Here is a 25,976-nt window from a genome sequence, read left to right as displayed (position 1 = left end):
CATGGGGAAGGGGGGAGCGGGGAGGGAGGAGGAAAATAAGGAGCTGATACCAAGCGCTCAAGTAGAAAGCCAATGTTTTGATAATGACGATGGCAACAAATATACAAGTGTGCTTGATATAACGGATGGATGTATGAATTGTGATCAGCGTACAAGCCCCCAATAAAATAATTTTGAAAAACACATACAACAAAATATAATAATTTTTAGTAAAGCTCAATTAATTCAATTTTAAACTTTAAAGGGACACGTTAATACTAAAAGGTTCAAATAACATTGGGCATTGCACAAATTGTGAGAAGGTGACGCAACGAACTGAGGCTGGAGACCCAGTGCCGAGCCCTTGTTCTCATCACTAGAGTCAAATTCATGAAGTCTGAGCTCATCAGTATCCTGTTTTCTCCTTTCTACACATTGAGCTGCTAAGCACAAGGTGAGCTCTTCAGTACCACCAGATGATCTACAGGAGAAAATGAGGCTTTCTACTCCCATAAAGATTTACCATCTCGGAAATCCACAAGGGCAGTTCTAACCTGTCCTAGCAGAATTGCTTTGAGCTAGAATTGACTCCATGGCAGTGAGTAAGATCGCATAATTGAACAGCCCCAGTGACACCATTTTAAATGCTCAGTGGCTAGTCCAAGGTCTGAAGATTGTAACCTGGGGCATCCCATGATGCAGTACGACTTTGCCCCATAGGCTTATGGGATGAGAGTCCATGGTAAACACATAATCCTCTCTCAGATCTCTCAGATCTAAGGGTCTCTGAAAATGCATCCCAGCTTTTTCTCAAACGTTTCAGCCTAACGTGTTGATTTTTAAAGTACCTGGGATTGCTGGCCACATGAAACCATTCTTCCTAGCCATCCTGGATTTCCGTCATGTGTAGCTGGGCACTTTCCACCCGCCCTGCTTTACCGAGACCACCGTCGCACGTGGCACAGGGAGGATTCAATGATTCAGATTTGTAGTTGCTATTGTGGCTAAAGCGCTTGCTTTTCTACTTCCTGAGAGACATCTAGCTGTCGATTGTGGCAAATATCCCATTTCGAGGGTAGGGGTGGGCAAACCGAGCCACTTGTATTTTTTTCAGCACGCACATGTGGTTCTGATAAAAAAAAACTGCAAATGAAAATAAAACTAACATAGTTTCATTTCTAATTATTGTAAAGGATATTACTAAGATACCGGTACTTTCATTTGTTTGCAAAAGTATACTTATGGCTCTCAAATACTATTTACACGATTGGTTCTCCTGTCTCAAAAGTTTGCCCACCATTCGCCAGGATGCTACAGTGGGGAAGCATCAGCCTCTTTCAGTCTGGTCTCTGTTTGGGACAGGCACCGAGTAGCACCTCCTTCCAGTGGCCCCACAGGAGGTTCTGGGTTGCCACACTTAACAAAGACAGTTGATATTTCTCTCCAAGAGTTGTAGCTTCTGAAAGAGTGCTATATTGTGTCTCATTTCCTGACAATGGCTTCATCAGTCGCCTTGTTATCCTCACTTACCATCCGGTTCTAATCAACACACTGGGCTCTTTCCTCTGCTTCTTAAATACATGATTATGCTTCTTCCGAAAGTTTGATGATCCCTGAGTCTCCTTGCCGTTTGCAGTGAGTGGTGATGCCAACTCCCGTCAGAAAGTATAGGCAGCTGCCAAGTCTGAGGCAGATGGCACCTTCACAAGATGACCACTTAACCCCGCGGTGCAAAGCAAAGGCCCCAATCATTGTCAGAGAACCTTCCACAAAGACTGTATTGTTCTGAGTGCTAAGCTGCAGTCCCGCCCACCCTGACTTGTGGCACCCAATCGTCCAACAGAAGGAAGCTCCGCCAATATTCCAGATCCTGCGTCATCATCCTGATCCTTCATTTGGTTGTGTCCATTGTTGTGACCATTGTGAAAGGCCTTGAAATGGAAGCGTCTCTTGTTTCAGGTCTATACCAAGCTGACGGTCTGTTGGGATCCCTAAAGTTTTCATTGGCTAAGTTTTAGAAGCAGACTCTCAGCCCCTTTCTCCCAGCCTGCACGTGCCAGCAAAACCTCTCCACCCTGGGTGGTCCTCCTAGCTCCCCGCCTCATAACCACACACAAGGGTCACACGTCCTCATGCATGTTCAAACTATTTTATAACATCCCATGTGGTGCTTATGTGTAAACTTTCTTTGGGGTCTTGCCTTCTGTAGCCTTACTTTAAAAGGGGATGATACAAAAACATTGCAAATTCAAGAAAACATCAGAAGCCAGGACCATAATTGCCAAATTGAGACCCTTCTAGTCGGTGGTACTTTACGTCCCAGAAAGAAGAAAACACCCTCTCCCTTTTGTAGACTGATAAACCGGGAAGGTCCAATAGCTGCGCCATCAACCCGTCAACCCATCTGACTCTACAGCAGCTTCAAATTCCATGTAGGCAGGACAGGGGGGACATGAAGTGCCCAACCTCATCAGCTTTTCCTTCTTGTATTCCTTGGGGTACAGTGGACCCTGGTGGTTTTTCGTCAAGCCTATTTTTGAGAAACCACTTTCACAGCTTTTACAAGAAAATGTCACTGAGCCTCTGGTGCAGGCCAGGGGGAATCTGATTTCATTAGCGTTAAGTGCCTGACTCCCCATTACCCTCCATAATAGCGTAATATGGTATATTATAGGACTTTAATAAATAGGAAGGATGTCGGTTGGCGCACATTTTAGTGGAAACCGAATTACTTTGGGGCCACACAGCTGCCTCTTCAGTTCATCCTATTCGCCACCGTTTCACAACCTAATTACAGGATTTTCTGGAAATTGCTGTCCGGCGGTAACTGGATGACCTGCTTTATGTAGCAGAGACAGGCAGCTCCATTGGCTTCAGTCTTCATCGCTGTCACCATGTAATTGCACTGGACTTCCATGTTAATCCCCGTAGGCGGGAAGTAAATGAAATATTATAATTACCTTTTATTCCCTTTCCCCTGAAGCCTGGATTAGGGCAGCCAGCGTATGTCCAAAGGAGGGAAGAGGGGGACTCCTTTTGAGAGTCTTCCTGATGGGGTGATCAAAGGGAACTAGTCGGTCTCATTGCCAGCTCTTGGGCTAAACCCAGGCCACATCGTTAGCTATGTGTCTCATTCACTTAGCAAAGTGCAAGGCACCCATCTGTTTAAGTCAGGATCCCCGTGGGGCATGTTGGAGGGATCCTGGAGCAAAGGCTGACGATATCTATATCTCTATATATACACACCTCCATGCAAGGGCTATGAATTTCAAAGGATCTATCTAAAGAAAAAGGAGGGTTGAACCAAGCATAAAGAGAAAATGTGCATTTTAAGACCAGCTGAAAAAACATAAAAGCTCAATGCTGCTTTTTTTTTTAGACAATTTTATTGGTGTCATTTAATTGTGATACCTAAGAGTGGCCTGAGTTTTATGAAAAGGTATCTGAGTTAAGGACATAGTTCTCAAGGCTTTTAGAGAGGGCTTTAAAGGCCAGTGACTTTTTAATGAATGGGATAAAAGCAATTCTCTGACTTTAAAATCTACACATGAACGTGTTAGGAAGGACAAAAGCCACCTCTAAGAAAGCAAGCCTTGACTTTGAGGGCGGAAGTGGTTCTCTGCTAAGTTACACTTGCCCTTGACAAGGGCAAAGGGAGATTAACTGGAGACTAATCTCCGGCGACCTGTTGTCCTTGATTACTCTACAGGCAGTTCTTCGAAACTATAAAAGAATAAAGTTCATTTAGAGTCTACTCCCTCCTAAAGGGTTCTAAGCCAGGTCAGGAGTCTGTGGCCCCGAGAAGTGTCTTTTAAGCTGCATTTACTGAGAAGTACATAATAGCCCCTTCTTAGGATTCCATTTCCAAAAATTCATCTTTCAGCGGTTCAGCAAGAAGCCTGCTGAAAGAGGTGGCATTCCCTTAACAAGGGGACTCTGAAAAAGAAACCTCTTAGCTCAATGTGAAAGTGCTGCTTTCACTAGGTAGCGTTTTCCCATTCAACAAACCTTCATTGTTAACTCAGCGTTAGCCTCAGTGCTGGGACACAGGAATATACAGCCCAGCAGCTTCTGCCCTCACAGTCATAATCAATGAGCACATATGACAGGGTCATCGTGTACAGGCCAGGAGGAAATAAACAGCGTGAGAGGATAGAGAGTGGAAGAGCTAGTGGGCTGCGAGAGTTATTTTTAATAAGGTGGTCAGGTGTCTCATAGCTTATCCTTTGATCAGAAACCTGATACAAAGAGCAAACCACTAAAAAGGAAGTGAGAGAGAGCCAGTCCCAGGAAAACCTTGTTCCAGAATATGTTTAGTGTGTTCTAGAAACAGCACAGAGGCCAATGTGGCTGGAGCAGAGTGAGTGGGAGAAGGGGGAGGTGATGGCAGATGGAGATGGAGCAAATGAGCCAGGATCCCTGGTGAGGGCTGTGGACTTCCCACCACTGGGATGGCAAGCCAAGGGAGGATCCGAGGACACACTGATATGGTCTGGATAATGTTCTTTCTAGGAGGTGGTTTTTGTTTCTTTGTCCTGCTGTATCAGAGCCATCCTAAATGAGTGGTCTTTAAGAACAGAACTTTATTTCTCACAGTTTAAGAAGCTAGAAGAAGATGAAATTCAGGACATTGACTCGGTCATTTTTGTGGGAGAATCCTTCTCTCAGCTTCTGTAGAGAACACCTTTTAAAAAGCACATGATCACATGGATAGAGTCTTAGAAGGGATCCATTGACATGAAAACCAAACCAAACCAAACTCACGGACATGGAGTCAAGGATGACTCATCGCGACCCCTTGTGGGTTTCCAAGACACCAATGATTTATGGGAATAGGAAGCCCAGTCTTTCTCCAAAGGAGCTTCTAATAGTTCCGAACTACCTACCTTGCAGATCACAGCACAATACATAACCACTACCATAACAGGGCTCCTTAAGACATATAAGAGACACTGATAATTAAAATTTTTTTTAATTTTAACAATTTATTAGGGGCTCATACAATTCTTATCACAGTTCATACATATACATACATCAATTGTATAAAGCACATCTGTACAGTCTTTGCCCTAACCATTTTTTTCTCCTCTTTTCTTTTTTTACATTTTATTAGGGACTCATACAACTCTTATCACCATCCATACATATACATACATCAATTGTATAAAGCACATCCATACATTCCCTGCCCTAATCATTCTCAAGGCATTTGCTCTCCACTTAAGCCCCTTGCATCAGGTCCTCTTTTTTTTCCCCTCCCTCCCCTTTCCCCCCTCCCTCATGTGCCCTTGGTAATTTATACCTCATTATTTTGTCATATCTTGCCCTATCCAGAGTCTCCCTTCCCCCTTCTCTGCTGTCCCTCTCCCAGGGAAGAGGTCACATGTGGCTCCTTGTAATCAGTTCCCCCTTTCCAACCCACTCACCCTCCACTCTCCCAGCATCGTCCCTCACACCCTTGGTCCTGAAGGTATCATCCACCCTGGATTCCCTGTACCTCCAGCCCTCATATGTACCAGTGTACAACCTCTGCCCTATCCAGCCCTGCAAGGTAGAATTCGGATCATGGTAGTTGGGGGGAGGAAGCATCCAGGATCTGGGGGAAAGCTGTGTTCTTCATCGGTACTACCTCACACCCTAATTAACCCATCTCCTCTCCTGAACCCCTCTATGAGGGGATCGCCATTGGCCGACACTTGGGCCTTGGTAAATTTTAATATCTTCAAGATGATTCTCCAAAAGACCAAAGTCATTGCCCACTCCGAGTGACTCTAGGACAAGGTGGTACAGCTCCTGTGAGTTTGTAAGACTAACTTTATAGTAGAAAGTCCAGTCTTTCTCCCAAGATGGGTCTAGCTCTGCCTCACAAAGGCTCACAGAGCCTCCCGGTGAGTCCAGTAGACAGCCTGTGTGTAGAAAAGTACTGCCAGGACATAGTGTTGTTGAGAAAGAGCTTAGAAAGTAAAACAAATGATAAGTTTTGAGCTGTCGCTACTCACTGATGAGCCACCTTCTCTTCCATGGACAGCACTGTAACATGCAAATCAAAACAAAAGCATGGCCTCAGCTCAGAAATGTACAGTCAGGTAGGATTTTGGCTTTACCTACACAAAATATCCCCAAACGCTTTGCTTTGGAGTCAATTCCCGTTCACTGTGGATTGACAGTCACAGTAGAACTGTCCAGCAGGCTTCCCAAGGCTTCATCTTCACCAAAGAAGAATGCCAACCCCACTGACCTTCCCATTGACCATAGTGTTTGCACAGCCCTTTATGCAACATAACCCAGGAAAGGGTGTGAGAAACGAAGAGAGGAGATGGGTCAGTCAGGGTGCGATGTGGTACCAATGAAGAACACAGCTTTCCCCCAGATCCTGGATGCTTCCTCCCCCCAACTACCATGATCCGAATTCTACCTTGCAGGACTGAATGGGGCAGAGGTTGTACACTGGTGCATAGGTGAGTTGGAGGCACAGGGAATCCAGGGTGGATTATACCTTCAGGACCAGGGGTGTGAGGGGCGATGCTGGGAGAGTGGAGGGTGAGTGGGTTGGAAAGGGGGAACTGATTACAGGGATCTACATGTGACCTCCTCCCTGGGAGATGGACAGCAGGGAAGGTGGGGGGGGAGGGAGACTGCGGATAGGGAAAGATATAACAAAATAACAATCTATAAATTATCAAGGGCTCGTGAGGGAGGGGGGAGCGGGGAGGGAGGGAAAAACAAGAAGACCTGATGCAAAGGGCTTAAATGGAGAGCAAATGCTTTGAGAATGATTAGGGCAAAGAATGTACGGATGTGATTTATACAATTGATATATGTATATGTTTGGATTGTGATAAGAGTTGTATGAGCCCCTAATAAAATGTAAAAAAAATAAATTTAAAAAAAAGAAAAATACAATAAATACTACAAAACAAAAGAGACTATAAATGAACAAACGCAACAGCACTATGAAATAAATTCAACGGTAGTGTCTTGAGAAGAAAACACTAAGACTAAGGATTCAACGAAATGCTAAATATTCAACAGAAGGAGATAAAAGCAAGCTGAAAGTAGTCAAAAATCATCCAAACTGGAATCTAACTTCAACAAAAGCCATTCAATGGAAGGATGTGAGAGAGTTCAGTGGTCCAGAGGAAGGAACGAACAGGCACAAGCATCTCCGAAGGCCTTGTTAAAGGAACTTACTCACAGTTTTGCCTAGTGCCGTCTCTGGAATAACTGCATGAGCGACAACATTTATTCCCACTCTTGCTCAAATTCTACATCCTAAGAGATTGTCCCTCTGTGAACAACTGTCGTATAATGAACTGTAGGAGACTCCACATCTCTAGTATGAGACAAGAGCAGGTTGACTTCCATTCCCTAGGGCCTAGACTAAAGGGCAGAGAGACAGTTCCTCAGGGAGAATTGGTGGTGCTGTTAATTCACAGAAGTGAATGTTAAAAAAGTTCAAAAGCAACTCTTTACTACAGGGACATGATAAGCAGGTTTGAGACAAAAAAAATAAAAGGGCAAAATTTTAAAAAGGTTTTAAAGGCTTAGAAAAAGATAGTGGCACAAGACAAAGTAGATCCAATACATTTCAACTTTTGTTTTTCAGATCCACGGATGGTTACTGACCATGACCGTGAGTGGAATATATTTTTCTGCATAACGAACTGACTACTGCCACATTTGGGGCAGGTGCTTTTGTGTCACATTTATAGTCAATTTTCCACAGTTGACTGACTCAGACACCAGTGGTCACAACAATGCTTGGAGCTTGGGCAGGATTTCTGCCATGTGGCCAGCCACAGCTCCCAAGAACACAGGGTCCTGCAGAGAAGCAGGGCTGACCCTATATGTATCAGTTTCTTTGGTTTGCTTGTTATCCAGACCAAGTCCATTTATAATAAGCAAATTACATTATCCTATTCACCTGAGCCACACATTAATTATATGAATTATGGAATTGATTTGGTTATAAACCTTATAGAGAAAACTGGGAGAAATCTGTGTAGCTGTTTCTTATCTACTTCCACAGGGTTGCTATGAGTCAGAATCATCTAGATACCAAAGGATTTGGATTGAGCTTGTGGTTTATTTCAAATTGTAACTTGGAGAAAAATATCCAATTAGCTTTTAATTATCATTTCCTATGAAACAAAGTCAAGACCCGTGCAAGGAGAGAAATGAGAAAATATATAATGAGATTTGCTTAAAAGAATGATATCCTCATGCCTGCTGCGCACGGCATGATAGGAGCTTGGTTTATACCGACTATTACTATGAATATCAAGAAGAAAGAAATTCCCACAAGGATCTCACTTAACCAGTGAACCAGATTATCTGACCACATCAACTGATAAGTAGAGACAAAAGGAACTCTGGATATCTAGCCTTGCATCAGCTATTGACACTCTCAGAATATTTGGGATACTAGAACAAAATATCCAAACGAATCAGACTACCTAAAGTTTATATGACAGTATTTAGGTTTTTCTGTCTTTGCCTAGCAGCAGAACCTTTAGTCAAAAGCAGAGGTACCAGGTCCGCTCTTTACTAAAAACCATGTGTGCTTCATTTTCTTCACATAGTCATTTTGAAAATTAAATAAAGTAAAACACAAACGGCAATTGTTTAACAGAACTTGGTAGGTTGCAAATATTCAATGCTTTTTTCTTATTCTTATTGTCATTAAATACACTTAACAGATAAAATCCCAATGATAAAAAGCCGAGTACTTTACAAGGCACACTTTGAAAGGACCCAGGCTTCAGTATCATAAAGCTTCTGCTGTTTGTAGTACTTGAGATAGGCTTTGCGTTTCTACATAGGTTTTGTGTATTTCTAGAATGTATATAGAATCCTATCAGTGAAGTATGTATAGGCGTGTATATATTTATATGAATGCCACTGCTAACATTGTAACCGCTTTGAAACAGAGACTAGCTCTTACTCAAATGTTCGTGAACAGCAATAAATTATCCTAAATGGTTAGTAATTCGATATGGCCCTTGTAGTCATAGTGTTTGAAATGAAACAACTGGACCATATAGACTGGGTGCATTTCTTCTTTTCCTGATGGGTCTGTGTAGGAGAAGGGGAGGGTGGATGATTACAGGGTTATATGATTAACTTGTTGTGCTAGTCTGGGTAGACTAGAGAAACAAACCCAGGGACACACATATGTGTATAAGGAAGAGATTTGTATACAAGAGCAAGTGAACATCGAGAACACATTACAACCCAGTCCAGTCCAAGGCCATAAGTCTGATATAAGCCCATATGTCCAATACCAATCTATAAAGTCCTCTTCAGACTCACAAAACACATGCAATGAAGCCAAATGCAGGACAATCACAAGCCAGTTGGTAGAAAGTCTTTGGGCCCAGTAGTGTTGTACATATCTCAATGCTGGCAGGGGACTTTCTGTGGCTTCTACGGCTTCAGAGGTCTGATTGCATCCATGTGGCTTGTCTTCTGCAATGTCTCCCAGGGAGTAGCAGAGAGAGAGAAGTGTCTTCTGCCTCCAAGGAGGCAGTACTAGATTTCTCAGAATTCTCAGGAAAAGGCCATGCCCACACAGATGTCTCATTGGCTGTCTCCAGATTGACAGCCTAGACTCCACCCCTACGCTCTTAATTCCTAAATTGACACCAGATTAGGTGACTGCCACACTTGTGAATGTTTGTCTAAAAGGTTGTGATTGCAAAAAAAACTTCTCGGAACTCTAACATGGGGACTGTTCAATTTTGCCAGACTTTCTGGGTTTAAAATCATTGAAACATGAATAGGGGATCATATAACCATCAAGAAACCATAGCAGGAGCAGACCGTGTCATTTGGACACTGTACACTGCACCACCTCAATCCAGGAGACAACTGTGACACCAGAGGAGTGGCAGTGAACTAGCAGGAAAGGGACCAATATGCAGAGCTCAAGATTGAGCAGTGAGCTTTCTGGTCCAGGAACTGAGCAAAACTGAACGCCTTCGGACGGGAAGGTTGCTTGTGAAGTAGATGGCCTCCGGGACTTGATTGGAGGAGCTAGGTTTGCTGACATACAAAGCTAGAGCTGAGCACCTTCAAGTTTAGCCTTTGGAGGGATGGAGTGTCCTTTAGGTGTAGATGGACAACACTAAAAGAGCTTAGTATCCTTACTAGACTAAAACTTACTCCTGGCCATCTAGTCAGTGCTGACTCAGAACAACCCTCTGTGGGTTTCCAAGACTGTAACTGTTTGTAGGAGTAGAAAGTCCACTCTTTCTACCTCAGCTTCCAGTGGTTTTGAACTGCCAACCATGGACTTAGCAGCTGAATTTGTAACCTCCCAGCGCCATGGGAGAAGGACTGGGCTCTCTATTCCTGTAAACAGTTACAGTCTCAGAAGCCCACTATAAGTCAGATTTGACTGGATGACGGAGTAGCATTAGTACTAGAGCAGGGCAGAGACCCAGGGACCACATGAATGGATCAAAGAGGAACATGCGATGGCCATGGGTACGATGAGGATGTCCTGCCTAAAGAACTGTATACTTAGCATTTCTGATTTGTAATTTCTTACCTTTCTTATTAAGCCTCATCATCTTGAGTCGAATCTGGCAGTTCGCTGTGGTCATTGCACTGAAGTCTCACATCTAGAAAGAAGTTGAGCGTGCCTTGGGAGGGGCTGAGAGAGTGTGACTTGCAATGCGGATGGAAGCGTGGAGGCACGTTGACCGTTGCTTCATAGGAATCAGCCTTGCGCTCATGTTAAGTTTGATGCTCCTTACCCTTTGCGGAGCCAAAGGAAGTCAATGCCAACCTCGTGCCCTCCTTACACTATTGCATTTCACTCGAGAGCTGTGAAACTAAGACTGTGTACTTTCAGAAAATCTAATAAAGTATAATTATAATGGTAAGATGGTGGAGGCACTAGTGCCTCAGAGATAAAACCTGGATTAGATTCTCAGCCAATGTGCCACCTTGGCAACCACCATCCGTTTGTCAGTGGAAGCCTGGGTGGTGCGGTGCTAAGCCCAAGTCTCAGCAAACCTTCCAGACTATGACAAGCTAAGAAGAAAGGCCTGGTGATCTACTTCCAAAAATGGGTCAATGGAAACCCTACAAATCATAATGTCCAATATGCAACTGATTAGGGGATGATGCACAAATGGACAGTATTTTGTTCTATTGTTCAGTCACCATGAGTCAGGGGACCAGTAGGCAACAGCTAACAGCAGTAAATTAATATGATTAACATTTAGCTGCTGCCAAACATATTGCTATGAACTTTATTAATGTTCAACTACAACTTGACCTCATCTGGATTTCATTTCAGAATGAAACAAAAACACACCAAAAATCATATTTACTAAAATTGCAATTCTTTGGCATTTTGCTTTTAAAAAAATTATAACTCCAAGGAACGTTTCTATTTTTCTAAACAATGCCATCTGGAAATATGTCGTAATGTATATATTTGAATAAATAGGGAGGAGGACATATCTGACTCCTCTGGCTACAAAGACAGGAGAAGCCAACCCCACTCAACTCTAAGGCCAATTGCCACAAGGCAGAGGTCAGCCATGTCTCCATCCTTCTCTTACCCACTTGTGACACCAACTCTCCCAATACTCTACTTATTTCCTGGGTTCTATAACTCTTTGCCCTGGCTATAACGAACTGACAGGAAATACTCATGATTAAGAAGGTTTATTAGGGAAGTTATTAGGTACCACAAATCAGAATTTAAAAAAAAACATTAAGTCCCAAATTGACACCAGATTATGTAACTACCACAAGTACTTACCCACTTGGAAATCATATTTCCTTGTAATTTCTACTGCCTTTTATTTATGTATTTTATTTTATTTTATTTAGTGCAATGCTCAATGTACAATAAAAAAGAATGAAGCTGTCTGCTCCCATAAAGGTTGACAGTCTCAGAAACACATAAGGGCAGTTCTACTCCGTCCTATCAGTTCAATGTGAGTCGGAATGGACTCCGTGGTGGTGGGTTTGGTTTTGGGCTTTACTCAGTTGAATACAGAATCCCGTATATTTCACATATAAATGTCTGCAACTCAACCTATTGTGTTTAACTTGCAGAACAGAAACGTAAATGCCAACTATGTTTGCCATGCCAACATTGAGACTATGTTCATGTAAACTAATATTATAAGCCTCATAAACTGAGAAACAATCTAGAATTCACTGAAATGCACAGCGTTAAGTAGGATTTGAGGAGCAGTTGGTGAGAAATACACATCTTGTTTCCTATAAAGGCTATGCCCAAACTCTCCCATTTCTGAAAAGCCAGCAAGATTTGCTGTGTGAGGAGACTGTCTGGACACAGTTGGGTTTGGGAGTGTATGTTTTCTGTCAATCAAGCCCATTTCAAAGCATCTACCTAATAGAGGTTCTCATTTATTGGATGGTTCCAGGCATAGCGCTTAGGAACTTGAGTAAGCCAACAAGGGTTCCCCTGTTAAGATCTATGCCTTTCTCATGTGTTGTAGGGAGAGATAGGCAAGCAGAAATTACTTGGAGAGTAAGCTTGGTGACATGCAGGGAGGGAATTTTGAACTTTTGCTCAACTAACCAATAAGCTCTCTCTTCCTGGCTTAGAAGTGTCCCCATAGTCTTCTTTCCTTCAGCTTTAGTCACCCTGTCTGCAACGTATGCCCTTCCTAAAAGGACGTTTTAATACAGAAACATCATTCCCTCTCTTAACCAGCATCATCAATAAGTAAGATGAAGACCTCTGGTGGCACTATAGGATAAGCATTGGACCGATCACTGCGAGACCAGGTGTTCAAGCTCATCAGCCGCTCCATGGGAGGCATATGGGGCTTCATGGGAGGAATATGCAGGCACCTGAAAGTTGTACAGTCTTGGAAACCCCAGGGAGCAGTCTAGTCCGCCCTATTGGCTCACTGGGAATCAACATCGACTCAATCGCAAAGGGTTTGATTAGTAGTTTTTTCCTTTCTTTTGTTTGTTTGTTTAGTAGGATGTGAACTTGGTTGACAGTGAAGAAGTCATAAGGCAAAAGTACAGAATGGAATGATTTAGTAAAGATGAGGCTGTTTCTTCCCATAAGGATTTGTAGCTTCAACCCTGACTATCCAGGGTCCCTATGAATTGGAATCAGCTCCGTGACTTGGATGGTGAGTGGGGGGGTTGGAGTAATTTAGGAAGGAAAAAAAACATGTTCTGTGGATAATTAGGAGTTAGCACTAGCCATTTTCAATGAATCTATTGATTTTCTATTACAGTGTCCTATTCGCCGTGGCAGACACATGGTTGATTTAGTGCAAGCGGCTAACACACTCGGCTGCTAACTGAGAGGTTTAAATGTAACCCAGAGGTACTTAATGATCTAGTTCTGAAAAATCAGCCATCAAGTCAACTTTGAAGTTCTGAAGTATAGTTCGACTCTGGCACACATCAGGTTGCAAGAGTCAGAGCTGATTCTACAGCAACTGGTTTGATTTGTCTTGGAAAGTGGTGGCCTTTCTACTTCCATTGATTCCTCTAGAACCTATATTCAAAGCATCTACTGTCTTTACAGAGTTGCTTAAAACATGGGAAATGTTTTATTAATAACACTTTTAGATTCATAAGAGACAGTTTATTTCCCCTTCTATCAATCTCAAAGGCATGTCATGTATATTATTTTAGTTTCATGAAATAGTTAAGAGAACAAATATCGGTGGCTAGCTCAAACCCTCTGAAACAGTTTTACCTTGTCCTATGGGGTCACTATGAGTCAAATTGTTTAACAGCATGGGTTTGGGGTTATGGATGACTTATTTCTCTTCTTTTTCTATTACATGATCTTTGGGGCTCTATTTCTATGTTAACTGTTTTTGTATATGTGCCTCCAGTTGAAAATATTTTAAAGACTTTGGGAAAGAGAAGGGTGCTAATACAAATAAAATATAACTTAAATGAAGACAAATTATCAGGGGTAAAATATCCTTATAATACCATTGCTGCAATTATACTTCTCTTAGAGGATTTCAATGCCTGGAAGGATTTGAATTTTGTTATCTTCTTAGAGAAGACAATGTTGGAAAAATATTGACCTTTACAATATTTTTTCAAGTTTGCCATGTGCTGCCAAGGGACCAGACAGAACAGCAAATTCATTAGATGTGAGTGTTTCAAATATCTCTATGAAGGACAAGAAGAAAACTGCTGTCAGAGAGAAAGGGCTGATCCACGAGGGCACAATAACTTCCATTTTTCTTCATCTGAGTCTAGTGACCCATTTCATGAAAATGTCAGGACTGCACTGTTTGATCCAGATGAAGTGGGCTTATGACATCCAGACAAACAGTTGGTTGATAAAGCCCCGATGCACAGAATTGCAGTACTACATCCCCGGTAATATTCAGTATATCACTCAGTAGTATCAAAAGTGACATCTGCTTAGATGACATTTGTGAAATTTCTGGACAATCTTTCTTGCAAAAGGAAGACCTTTGAAAAGCAGGAGTACTGGATCAGTATACTAGTGGTTAGATACTACTGAACTAACTCTTAATTAATTACTTGAGCCACCACCATGATACTGATGTCTTAAAGTACCAATTTAGCTTTGAAATAATTTCAAACATTTATCTATGCAAACCCCTGTTTGAGTTTTGTCAGCTATTGGTGGGATAGCACAGGAACTGGCAGTGTTCATTTTGCTGTGCCTCGGGTCTCTTTCAGTTGGACAGACTCAATGGAACCTTGTGACAAAACCCATAGACCAGTAACTATGGCGTCATGGAGCACCAGGTTTTTCCTGAGACATCTCTGATTGACTCAAACCGCCAATCTTTCAGTTAGCAGTAACACATATTAGCTATTTGCAACACCTAGAAACTCCATATTTTAACTTCCACCTGTCTTTGAGTTTGGCAATCTCAATTTGCAGAAGACAAATTATATTACTTTGTTACTCTTCCACTTTGACCTCCAGTCATTATCTCCTCCTCCTGATTCTTCTCCTCTCTTGTATTCTGACATGATTCTATTCTGATTTTCCTCCTGTCTACTCTCTTGAGACTCTCCGTGAGTCTCCTCGTAGTTTCTTGTGTTGATTCATCTTTTTTTGCGCACGCTTGGTTTATCTTGGAACGTTCATCTGATTTTAAGCTGTTGACACCCACAAATAATATTATCCCAGGTCTTCCTACTAAGCCTTAGTAAGGCAGCATCTAAATGCATTTGGATATTGCAGAGACAACACAAATGGAACATCCCAAAAGCTAAACGTATAAGTTCCTTTCTAACTAGCTCCAGACCTGATTCTCAATTTCAAGGGATCACACCACCAGCTACATGATTTCCAAAGGCACAATGCTTGAACGTGAGACTCAGCTGATCAACGGCCCTTTCACAAGCTGTTGATTCCAGGTGCTCAGACTCCTCTGCAGCCATCCCTCCTCACATTCCTCACTGCTTCTGCCTTGGGACAAGTTCTTATCCGTCCTACCTGGAGAGTGGAAATAGTCTCCTAGTTGAAATCCGTCCTTTTGATATCTTTTCCAAACTTCCATCCACAACATCTGTCAAAGTGTAAGGAAACAATTATCGTGGAGTTGATTCCGACTCTCAGAGACCCCGTGTGTATGAGAGGAGAACTGTGCTCCATAGATTTTCAACCAGGCCTTTCTCCCAATGGATCTCCAGGTGGATTCAATCTTTCAACTTTTTTGGTTAGCAGCCAAACACATTAGCCATTTGCACCATTCAGGGGCTCTCCTGACAACGCAACCTTTCTAAAATACAAGAGGAAGTCAAAGGTCATTGATACAGAGTCTCCCTCCTGATAAGCACTAAGTTCTAGAGGCCATGGCTCTCTTTGATCCTGCTCTGCCCACCCTTGCTGAGATGGCGGAAGCTGATATTACAATATTGGATGGCTATCATACACCAGAACCTAATGTTGAACATGAGTGATTCCAGCATTGTGGTCCGTGCTTTTAACAGGATAGCCTCCAAAGTTAATGGTTTCTTGACCAGTGAGGTGAAGGGAACCAAAGAAGGAAATGGTCTCCAAGCTGGAGAAGCCTCCGAAACATAGACTTCTGAAGGCTACTCAAGCTATTGATGATTTCATTGAAAGGCTGGTACCAGGGCAAGACTCCTTTGTTACAAATTAATTTTTAAAATTCTCAAAAAATTAAAATAAAAAAAAAAGAAAAATTAAAAAAAATTCTCAGGACATGCTTAACAATTTGATTTTTGTTTATTAATTTGTAACAAAGGAGTCTTGCACAAAGATTCAAGGCAACTTGAAGACCTAAACTTTTTCTTCCATGTCCTTGACTATTGTCATTGATTCTATTGAGGATTGTTAAGCTATTATAATAGAAATGTCTGATTGCAAACTCTTGTAACACTGGTCTAAATGTTTAAAAAAATGTATTTATACACTTTGAAAAAGAGAAAAACTGGTGCCAGTATTGGTTGTTGGTGACGCCATTGTTGATGAGTGAAATTCAAAATAAAATGATGCCTCAAGGCTGAGGGAGTTCTCCCCAACCCGCCTTGGGGAGTGGGGTTAGTGGCCAAGACGGAGCCTGGTATGACCTATCACTCATGCCCTGAAGAAACCAAGAAGCTTGTTTGAACATTCAGAACATCTTCCAAGACATTCGGAACTGGAGAAGCCTGCTGTGACAGGGTGAGTGGGAGGTGAGGGAGCAGAGCACTTTGTGAAGATTGAGTCCGGTGATACGCAACTCACAGCTGAGGCTTACCACATGATGAAAGATGATCTCTTCTGGGCATGGAGCATAGCAGAGATGAATGAGATCATAAGATAGAGTTAGACTCATTATTATTTGAAATCACAGCCCATGTCCTCAAGTTCCAAGATACTAATGGCAAACACCTGCTAGCAAAGGTCAGGGCGCGTGGGGCAGAAGGTCGCTGGGAAGTGGATGCCTATGGTGCTATGGTATTCCTGTCATTGTCATCAGGGAAGTTATCTTTGCTCGTCAGCACTAAAGGATGAGAGGACACAAGCTATCAAAGCATTAAATGATCCCCCAAAGAGGCAGTTCGGCAGAGACAAGCAATCTCTCCTGAAGCACGTCCAGAAGGTTCCAGGATCATCTCTCATGTTCCAGGCTCCATGCCGCTACCACAGGCACCACTGAATTTGAGCGGACCCTCAACGGTGCTGACACTGGTCTGATGCAGAGGGCAGGGGAAAATGCACCTTCAGAATATGTTCCTAGGGGCGATAAAGGATGCATCTGACCCAAACCCAGACTTTTTTGTGTCTGTGGTCAAAAACTGTGAGATCAGAGAAAAATAAGAATACACACAATGCGATGGATTGTCATAGGGGCTACAACAATGGGCGCAAACACAGCAACAATTGCAATGGTACAGGACTGAGTAGTGTTTCACTCAGTTATCCGCAGGGTAGCTGTGTGTCAGCACCAACTCATTGGCACCTAACAGCAAAAACGAGACTAAGACAAGGATGGTGCTGAAATATCGTGTCTATAACCAAATACAGATCTCATACACATGTTGAAACACATTTTTCTTAGACTAAACTATACATGAATAAACTGGAAACATATTAATAATGTTCCACTTCCCCTTATAGAAACCTGATTATTTCATTTTCTAGCCTTAAACCCTACACTGAGTCCTCATCATCCCTTGACATCACTGATAGTGGATGACCTCACTCACAGAGAATGCTGAATGTGGGCTTGCGTGAATGAGGAAAAGGGATAAAGTAAGGGGTGAGGGAGAATGAGAAAGAGCATATGCTAGACTCTGGCTTCAAACTCTCTTAGTTCAAGTCCACACTCACTGATGTGGAGAAACTCCAGTTTCTCTAGACTTAGTGTTTTCATCTATTAAATGAGGATGACAATTATATCTACTTCATGAGGGAGATATGAGAATTAATTCAGGTAAGGCATGCAAGGCTCTTAACTTGAAAATGTTATCACTCAGTGCTGGATAAATATCGTATATACTCGAGTGTCAGTCAACCCGAATATCAGCAAAGGCACCTAATTTTACCACAAAAACTGCATTAAGAAAATGTGCTGAGAAGCTCAACTTATGCACGAGTACATATGGGAGTTATTTTGATTTTTACTTGGCAAAATCCACACTCCTGTGCTTACTATCTCCCAGTCTCCTTTAACCAAGGACCTCTCATATTAGGATTCTGCCAAATCAAAGAAACCACTGAGGTGGTCTCTAATACCCTCTGGCTGTGACTATGCTGCTAAATTGTCAGGAATACCTTGCCCCCTATCCTTCTTTCCTGGTTAGCTCCTGCTCGGCCTTCAAGACCCTAAGGAGATATTTCTTGCTCTATACTACTTTCCCTGGCACACACGCTCATCTAGGCCATGAGCCAGGGCTATGATTTTAATAATCATATGAAAAACTTGAGTGCCTTCTATCAGAATAAATTGATATCTGGACATGTTGACCTTGTCCTCAAAGCTCCGACAAGGCACAGTGGAATAGCAAGTGCTGTGGGAGGTGTGTGTTCAAGCCTCATTGGAAAATATAGATGGGGCATCTAATATCGTCTTTAAGGGTCTGGGATAGCGATCTGGAAGAAATAGTTCCCAGAAGCTTCTGAATAGTTATAATCTGGCATTCACCATTGTTCAATAGAGACTTTTTTGAGAACACAATGCAGAACAAAAATCTTTTCTCTTCCCGTTCCTTGGCCCACCACATTCAGCGAAATGGGCGGCTTTCTTTTTTTCAACTGCACAGAACAGAAAAAAGTCTGAGCACACAGGGAGGAAAGAATACCGTCAGCGTGTAGTTATCTGCACCACACCACTGGGGTCAGAAGGGCGTGGCAACAGCTGAGCCACACGCTTGGAGACCACCAGCATGTTCTAGGAAAGGGTGCATGGACAGAATCCTGGCTTCCAAGTACACGGTATAGCTAATCCCTGAAAGGAGTGTCAGAAAATGTCATATTAGAAAGACAAATGTCTTGTTATAAAAGACAAGACAGGGCCCTCAGAGGGTGTGTGTGTGTGTGTGTGTGTGTGTGTGTGTGTGTGTGTGTGTGTGTGTGTGTGTGTGATCAGAACATAGCATTGAATGGAAGGAGCTTCAGGCCGGTTGCTTGTCTATTTATAGAGAAACTGAATATTTAGAAGCGAGTGGTGACCTGGTGACTGCAATTTTCAATGCCTGAAGGGAGGTATAAATAGATAAATGATTCCAATCCAGGAAAGTCCATCGTGCCACTACACAATAATCACAGGTTCTCGGAGCTACAACTACCCAGTTTAAATCAAGTACCTGCCTCCAAGTAGGTCAAGGCCCTTGGCAGGTCCTTTCACACTTCATCTTCACTGCCTCTCCGGGCGTCGGTAGGAGAACATGATTATGATATTTAGGCAGATGAAAAGGGATATGAATATATCATGTGGAAATCTCCTAAGAAGAGAAAATCTAGGCAGTCAAAATGTTAATTTTCTGCCTTTCTCCGAAGAGAGAAAGCCTGCTTTTAAGATGCAGCCCACTTCAGAACAATGCATCAGCAGGTCTTTGGTAGTCATTCAGACTGCAAGAATGATTGGAGCACGTGGAAATGCAAATGTATTTCACTGAAGGAACAGGAAATAGCGCCCAGGTGGGGAATCAGCCAGCCTGCTCTCAGACCTGCCATGGAAGTATCTGGAGGAGAACAGACTACTGCGTTCATGGACGTAATTCGTAAAAGCCCATAACAACTTTTTTATTTCCGCGCTGGACTGGACTTCAGCTGAAATAACACCAAAAGGCCTTTCCGTCAAATAACACATATGCAAAACAGAGTACCTCTTTTTAACCTGTGCCCTGAAGACACTGCACAATGAGAAACAAAACTTACTCTTCTCAATTTTTTTCTGCCGTCACCTCTGAGTATATAATTTATCAAGTTGTCATGCTACAAGACTAACTGTTAATTTGTAGTTATGCTTTGCGTTTTCCATCGACTGTGCCAACATTAAATACTGGCACTGGTTCCAAACAGAGTGCACAGATTTCTTTGGTCTCTGACAGGATTCTATCCTGGAAAACACAGGGCTCTCTTTAAAGGCCAGAGGATATGGATAAGAAAATAGCTTTCACTGAAGGAGAGAGAATCATTCTGGTGGAAGTAATTTCTGGCCACAGGTAAGTTTAAAATACAAACTCTTAAAGAAAACAAGTTTAAAATGATGACTATATATCAGTGCCATCTATTCTAATTCCCAAGTATAATCAATAAAGAAATTTTCTTAGACGGAGTTTTCTAGCAGCAAAGTTCGAGATAGGAATTTGGATGTGTTTTATTTCTTGCACTTAAAACTTACCAGGGAGCAGGAGAAGCAATCTAGGGAATGATAAGGAGGTATTGGGCTTTCTTACTGGGCTACAGAATGAGTGATTCAATAGGAGAATTGGATCCGAGTCAGGCACAGCAGCATCTGTGGCTGAAACCTTTGAACCATTTCATTACAATTATGAGGACACTGAGGCACTGCCTTGGAAATATCGTGCACATTAAATTTTTCCAGTAATTGCTAACCAAATTCCAAATTTGAAACCATATTATAATCATGTATGAAGAGACTCTTGCACGAGCTGTTATTTATGTTATGTTGTTATGTATTTAGTGATTTTTCAATAACTGGTGTGAAGTGGCATGGAATGGAAAGAATCAAATCTTCCGAAATCTTCTTGGAAACAGTAAGGCTAGACATTCATCAACCAGCTGAAAACCAGCTGCTACACCGAGTCAATTCAGACTCATAGAGACCCTGTAGGGCAGAGGGGAAGTGCTCACTGGGGTTTCTGAGGCTGTCAATCTTTGCAGGATGAGTTTGCTTTATATTTCTCCCTCAGGGGAGCAAATGAGTTCAAACTGGTTACCTTGTGGGTAGTCACCCAATCCGTCACTCACTTCACCACCAGGGCATTCATCTGGTCACAGTAAGCGTGTTAAAGGAAACTACAGTTATATTTTAAAAAAGCAACTCTAAGGTAGTCGAACATGCATGTGGTATATTAAGCATGTTTCATGACTTTCATCATCCTGCATGAAATGTGCCACCTGTTCCACAGTGCCAAAGCATAAAAGAGAATGTGGCATTGCATGGGAATGAAAAGGAAGGTGGTAGACACTGGAGTTCAGGAATAAACAGCACAGGTCTAAGCCCTCTGCTAAAGTGGTGCTCTGGGAACGAGACAAGACAATCGACTATGAGAAAGATAGCACTTTCCACGCAAACACTGAGCATTAAATACAGAACAGCTCTGCCTAGTTTGATAAATCTGGTGATGGTTTCAGCTAAAAATAAATACAAGTTGGCTGTAAAAAGAACTCACCTCAAAAATAAACATAGAACAAATAATCAACACTTACACAAAAGCAAAGCTGAGAAAGCATGGAAGATCAAAGAAATTGATAGATAAAAACAGGTCGAGCGGGGTAGAAATTATGAGAGTCCTGAGAAATATGGAGATGTTTGGTGTTCAATGTCGCAGAACAATTTGTCTATGCTTTGTTGAGTAGGAATCTAGCCTTTAGTATAAACTTTCATCTAAAACCCAATCAAATATTTAGCCAAAGAGATTGCCCATTCCAGAGAAATATTATTAATGAAGACCCATGCAACTTTAAATTTTTAAAAGAATAGTTAGAAAGGCATATAATTATGTTCTTAGAGTATAAATAAACATAATTTTTAGTTCTTTTTAGAAATACACTTTTAGTGATCCCCCCAGTTTTCTCCCAGATCATCATAACTCTTAATAGATATAAATATGAAAGATTTCACAAGTCGCTTTCTAAAGTTAAATATCAGACACAGAAATGCTTTATAAGTGGGGAAAGAATTGTAAATCCCTCAATTCTGAAAGATCAGACAAAAGTGAGAGCTGGTAAATTGTGGGTCAAAAACTAACAAACTCACTACCTCATACAGCAGAATAAAACTGCCCTTGTGGGTTTCCAGAGGAGCCCTGGTACATAGTGGATTACACCGTTTGGCTGCAAGTCACAAAGTCAGCAGTTTGATAACATGAGCTGCTCTGTAAAATAAAGATGAGGCTTTCTACTCCCATAAAGAGTTAGAGTCTCAGAAACCCACAGGAACAGTTCAACCCTGTCCTATAGGGTCATTATGACTTCTGTTCTGTCCTATCGGGTCATTTTGAGTTCTGCCCTGTCATACAGGATCCCTGTTAGTCAGAATGAACTCTGTTATAGCAAGTTTGGTTTGGTTTGTTTTAGTTTGGTTGGGTTGGGTTGGGGTAGGGGTTGGGGTTGGGGTTGGGTTGGGTTGGGTTGAGTTAGGGTTGGAGTTGGGTTGAGTTGGGTTGGGGTAGGGTGGGTTGGTTTGTAGGTTTCCAAAATTGTAATCCTATTGTGTACGCCTTGGGATTCTCAATATATAAAATCATATAATCAAAAATAGCAAAAACTTCACTTATTCTTTACCCAATTGTACTTCCTTGATCTCTTGCCATTGTCTTATGGTACTGGCTAGGACTTCCAGCACAATGTTTAGATAAGAGAGAAAATAAGGGATATTCTTGTCAGGTCCCCTTATTCAGTGGAAATGTTTTCAGTTTTAATCCATTGAGTGTGATATTGGCTATAAGTTTTAAATATATGGATTATATTATACTGAGAATTTTCCCTTCCAATCTTACTTCTTGAGAGATTTTATTAGGAATGGGTGTTGGATATTATCAAATACTTTTTCTGCATAAGTTGATAGGATCATATGGGTCTTGTCCCTTTTCTTTTTAATATGATGGATTATGTTAATTGTTTTTGAAAGTTGAATGATCTCCACATCCCTGGTATGAATCTCTCTTGATCATGAATTATTATTTTATGTTATTATAAAATTTAACAATTATTAAGATACCATAATTATTATATTACTAGGTTTTTGAAGTCTATTGGCCAAGATTTTGTTGAGAATTTTTGTATCCACATTCATGAGATATAGGTCTGTAGTTCTCTTTATGGGGTCTTTGGGTGGTTTGGGTGTCAGGGTTATACTGGCTTCATAGAATGAGTTTGGGACTTTGCTGTCCCTTTCTAAGAGTTTGTGTAGGATTGGTGTCAGCTCTTCTGTAAATTCTTGGTAGAAATTCCCCCGTGAAGTCATCTGGATTGGGGATTTTTCAGTTGGGAGTTTCTTGATGGCCTTGTCTATTTCTTCTTTTGCTATGGGTCTGTTCAAGTTCTTAATGTCCATAGGTCATCATCTAGGGGGAAGACTATAGTCTTTGATCTTCATCAGTATGTGCTTCAAGTTCTCTGCTTTCAGCAAACAAATTTATGTGATCTGCAGGCTTCAGGCTGTTAATGAGCCTTCCTCCCATCCTGATGCTTCATTCTTCTTAATATAGTCCAATTCATCTATCATTTACTCAGGATATAGACTGAATAAGTCTAATGAAAAAGTACAACCCTGACAGGCCTGGTGGGAAATGATCAAGGGTAAGGTTGCTTAGAGAAGAGGTATACTCTAGCCCAGGTGGCGATGAAGCATGGTAGTAGGGCAGGAGGAAAGTCAAGGGAGATGGAGGAAAGAGCTAGGAGTCAAAGGGCATTCATGGAGGTCTAGACAAAGACATGTACATGCAAATATATATAGGAGGATGGGGAAATAGATCTATGTGTCTATATTTATAGGTCAAGTATTAAGGTGGCGGAAGGACCTTGGGCCTCTACTCAAACACTCCCTCAATGCATGAATACCTTCTTTTATTAAATTGGAACTCTATGATGCTCACTCTCCTGACACAACGGCTGGAGCCAAAGTGGGTGAACAAGTAAATGTGGTGAAGAAAGCTGATGGTGCCCGGCTATCAAAAGAGATAGTGACTGGGGTCTTAAAAGCTTGAAGATAAATAAGCGGCCATCTAGCTCAGAAGCAACAAAGTCCACATGGAAGAACACACCAGCCTGTGTGATCGAGTGGTCCCAAAGGGATCAGTTACCAGGCATCAAAGAACAAAAAATCATATCATTGACTGCACACCTCCATGATAGGATCGCTGAAGACAAATGGGTGCATAAGCAAATGTGGTGAAGAAAGCTGATGGTGCCCGGCTATCAGAAGAGATAGTGTCTGGGGTCTTAAAGGCTTGAAGGTGAACAAGCAGCCATCTAGCTCAGAAGCAAAAAAGCCCACATGGAAGAAGCACACCGGCCAGTGCGATCACGAGGTGCCCAAGGGACCAGGTATAAGGCATCATGCAAAAAAAAAAGATATGTGTGTGTATGTATGTATATATATGTGTACATGTATATATGTATGTGTATATATGTATATATATATCATATTAAATGAAGGGGGAAGTGCAGAGTGGAGACCCAAGGCCCAAGTGTCGACCAATGGAGATCCCCTCATAGAGGGGTTTAGGAGAGGAGATGGGTTAATTAGGGTGTGAGGTAGTATCGATGAAGAACACAGCTTTCCCCCAGATCTTGGATGCTTCCTCCCCCCAACTACCATGATCCAAATTCTACCTTGCAGGGCTGGATAGGACAGAGGCTGTACACTGGTGCATATGAGGGTTGGAGGTACAGGGAATCCAGGGTGGATGATACCTTCAGGACCAAGGGTGTGAGGGACGATGCTGGGAGAGTGGAGGGTGAATGGGTTGGAAAGGGGGAACTGATTACAAGGATCCACATGTGACCTCTTCCCTGGGAGAGGGACAGCAGAGAAGGGGGGAAGGGAGACTCCGGATAGGGCAAGATATGACAAAATAACGATGTATAAATTACCAAGGGCATATGGGGGAGGGGGGAATGGGGAGGGAGGGGGGAAAAAAAGAGGACCTGATGCAAGGGGCTTGAGTGGAGAGCAAATGCCTTGAGAATGATTGGGGCAGGGAATGTATGGATGTGCTTTATACAATTGATGTATGTATATGTATGGATGGTGGTAAGAGTTGTATGAGTCCCTAATAAAATGTAAAAGAAGAAAAGAGAAAAAATGATTAGGGCAAGGACTGTGCAGATGTGCTTTATACAATTGATGTATGTATATGTATGAACTGTGAAAAGAATTGTATGAGCCCCAATAAATTGTTAAAATAAAAAAAATGTAAAAAAAAAAAAAAGAAAAAGTACAATCCTGGCTCACACCTTTACTGATTTTAAACCACGCAGGACCCTCTGCTCTGTTCAAAGGCTTCCTCTTGGTTTAGGTACAGCTTTTGTATGTGCACGATGAAGTGTTCTGGAATGCCCCTTCTGGCAATGTTATCCATATCTTCTGATGATTTATACAGTCTAATGCCTTGGCTTAGTCAACATAACATAAGTAAACACATTTCTTATCTGCTTGAGCCAAGATCCATCTGATATTCACTAATAAAAGTTGCCAATGTTTATTGAAGAACTATGTTCCAGGTGCATTTCTGGATGCTATATGTGGACTAAATCTGGCAACATATGTGCTATCCATGATTGTCAGCCCTATTTTACAGATGAGGAAAACGAGTCCGGCTGAGAGTAAGTAGCCTGCTCAAGATAAGTGGCAGTGAAAAAACTCGGGTCATGAATTATGTGTCCAAACTCCATGCTCAGAATCATAACTCTAGCTCATTCAATCCCAAAGAGTGTGGACTTGTTTCCAATGTTAGAATTCCAAGTTGCTATTACTTTTTAGTGTGAGCTCGGTAATATATGTGCCAGCCAGCAACCATTAAACCATCTTCTGGTACCAATTCTCTTTACCATTCTTATCCTATTGGGCTCCAATAACCCGGATTGAACTCTTAATTTAGGAATTGACCTATTAATAGAAAAGTTCATCCATATATTCCAGTGTGATAGTCATCTCTCCTTAGTTTCTGGAGATATTAAGAGAAATAGGCAGGGATCAACAGCAATATAATTCCCAAAGTAATTAAATTGTTCACATTTATTTCTTTCCTTTCCTACTTCCCTTCTACTTCTCCCCCAGTATAGACAGCCTGCTATTTGCTCTAAAGTATATAGGACCAGGTGATAC

General features: G+C 41.9%; 1 protein-coding gene and 1 pseudogene across 1 annotated transcript in view; both read left to right on the top strand.

Annotated features, from left to right (window-relative positions):
* Positions 1–25,976, top strand: part of GALNTL6 (polypeptide N-acetylgalactosaminyltransferase like 6) — a 1,308,188-nt gene that overhangs the window by 1,096,482 nt on the left and 185,730 nt on the right. The window lies entirely within an intron of this gene.
* LOC142454607 (6-phosphogluconate dehydrogenase, decarboxylating pseudogene) lies at positions 15,799–17,149 on the top strand (annotated as a pseudogene).

This window comes from Tenrec ecaudatus, chromosome 8, assembly GCF_050624435.1.
Source record: "Tenrec ecaudatus isolate mTenEca1 chromosome 8, mTenEca1.hap1, whole genome shotgun sequence".
Taxonomy (NCBI): domain Eukaryota; kingdom Metazoa; phylum Chordata; class Mammalia; order Afrosoricida; family Tenrecidae; genus Tenrec; species Tenrec ecaudatus.
Note: the sequence above shows the minus strand (reverse complement) of the source record. Positions and strands in the feature narration are given on the sequence as shown.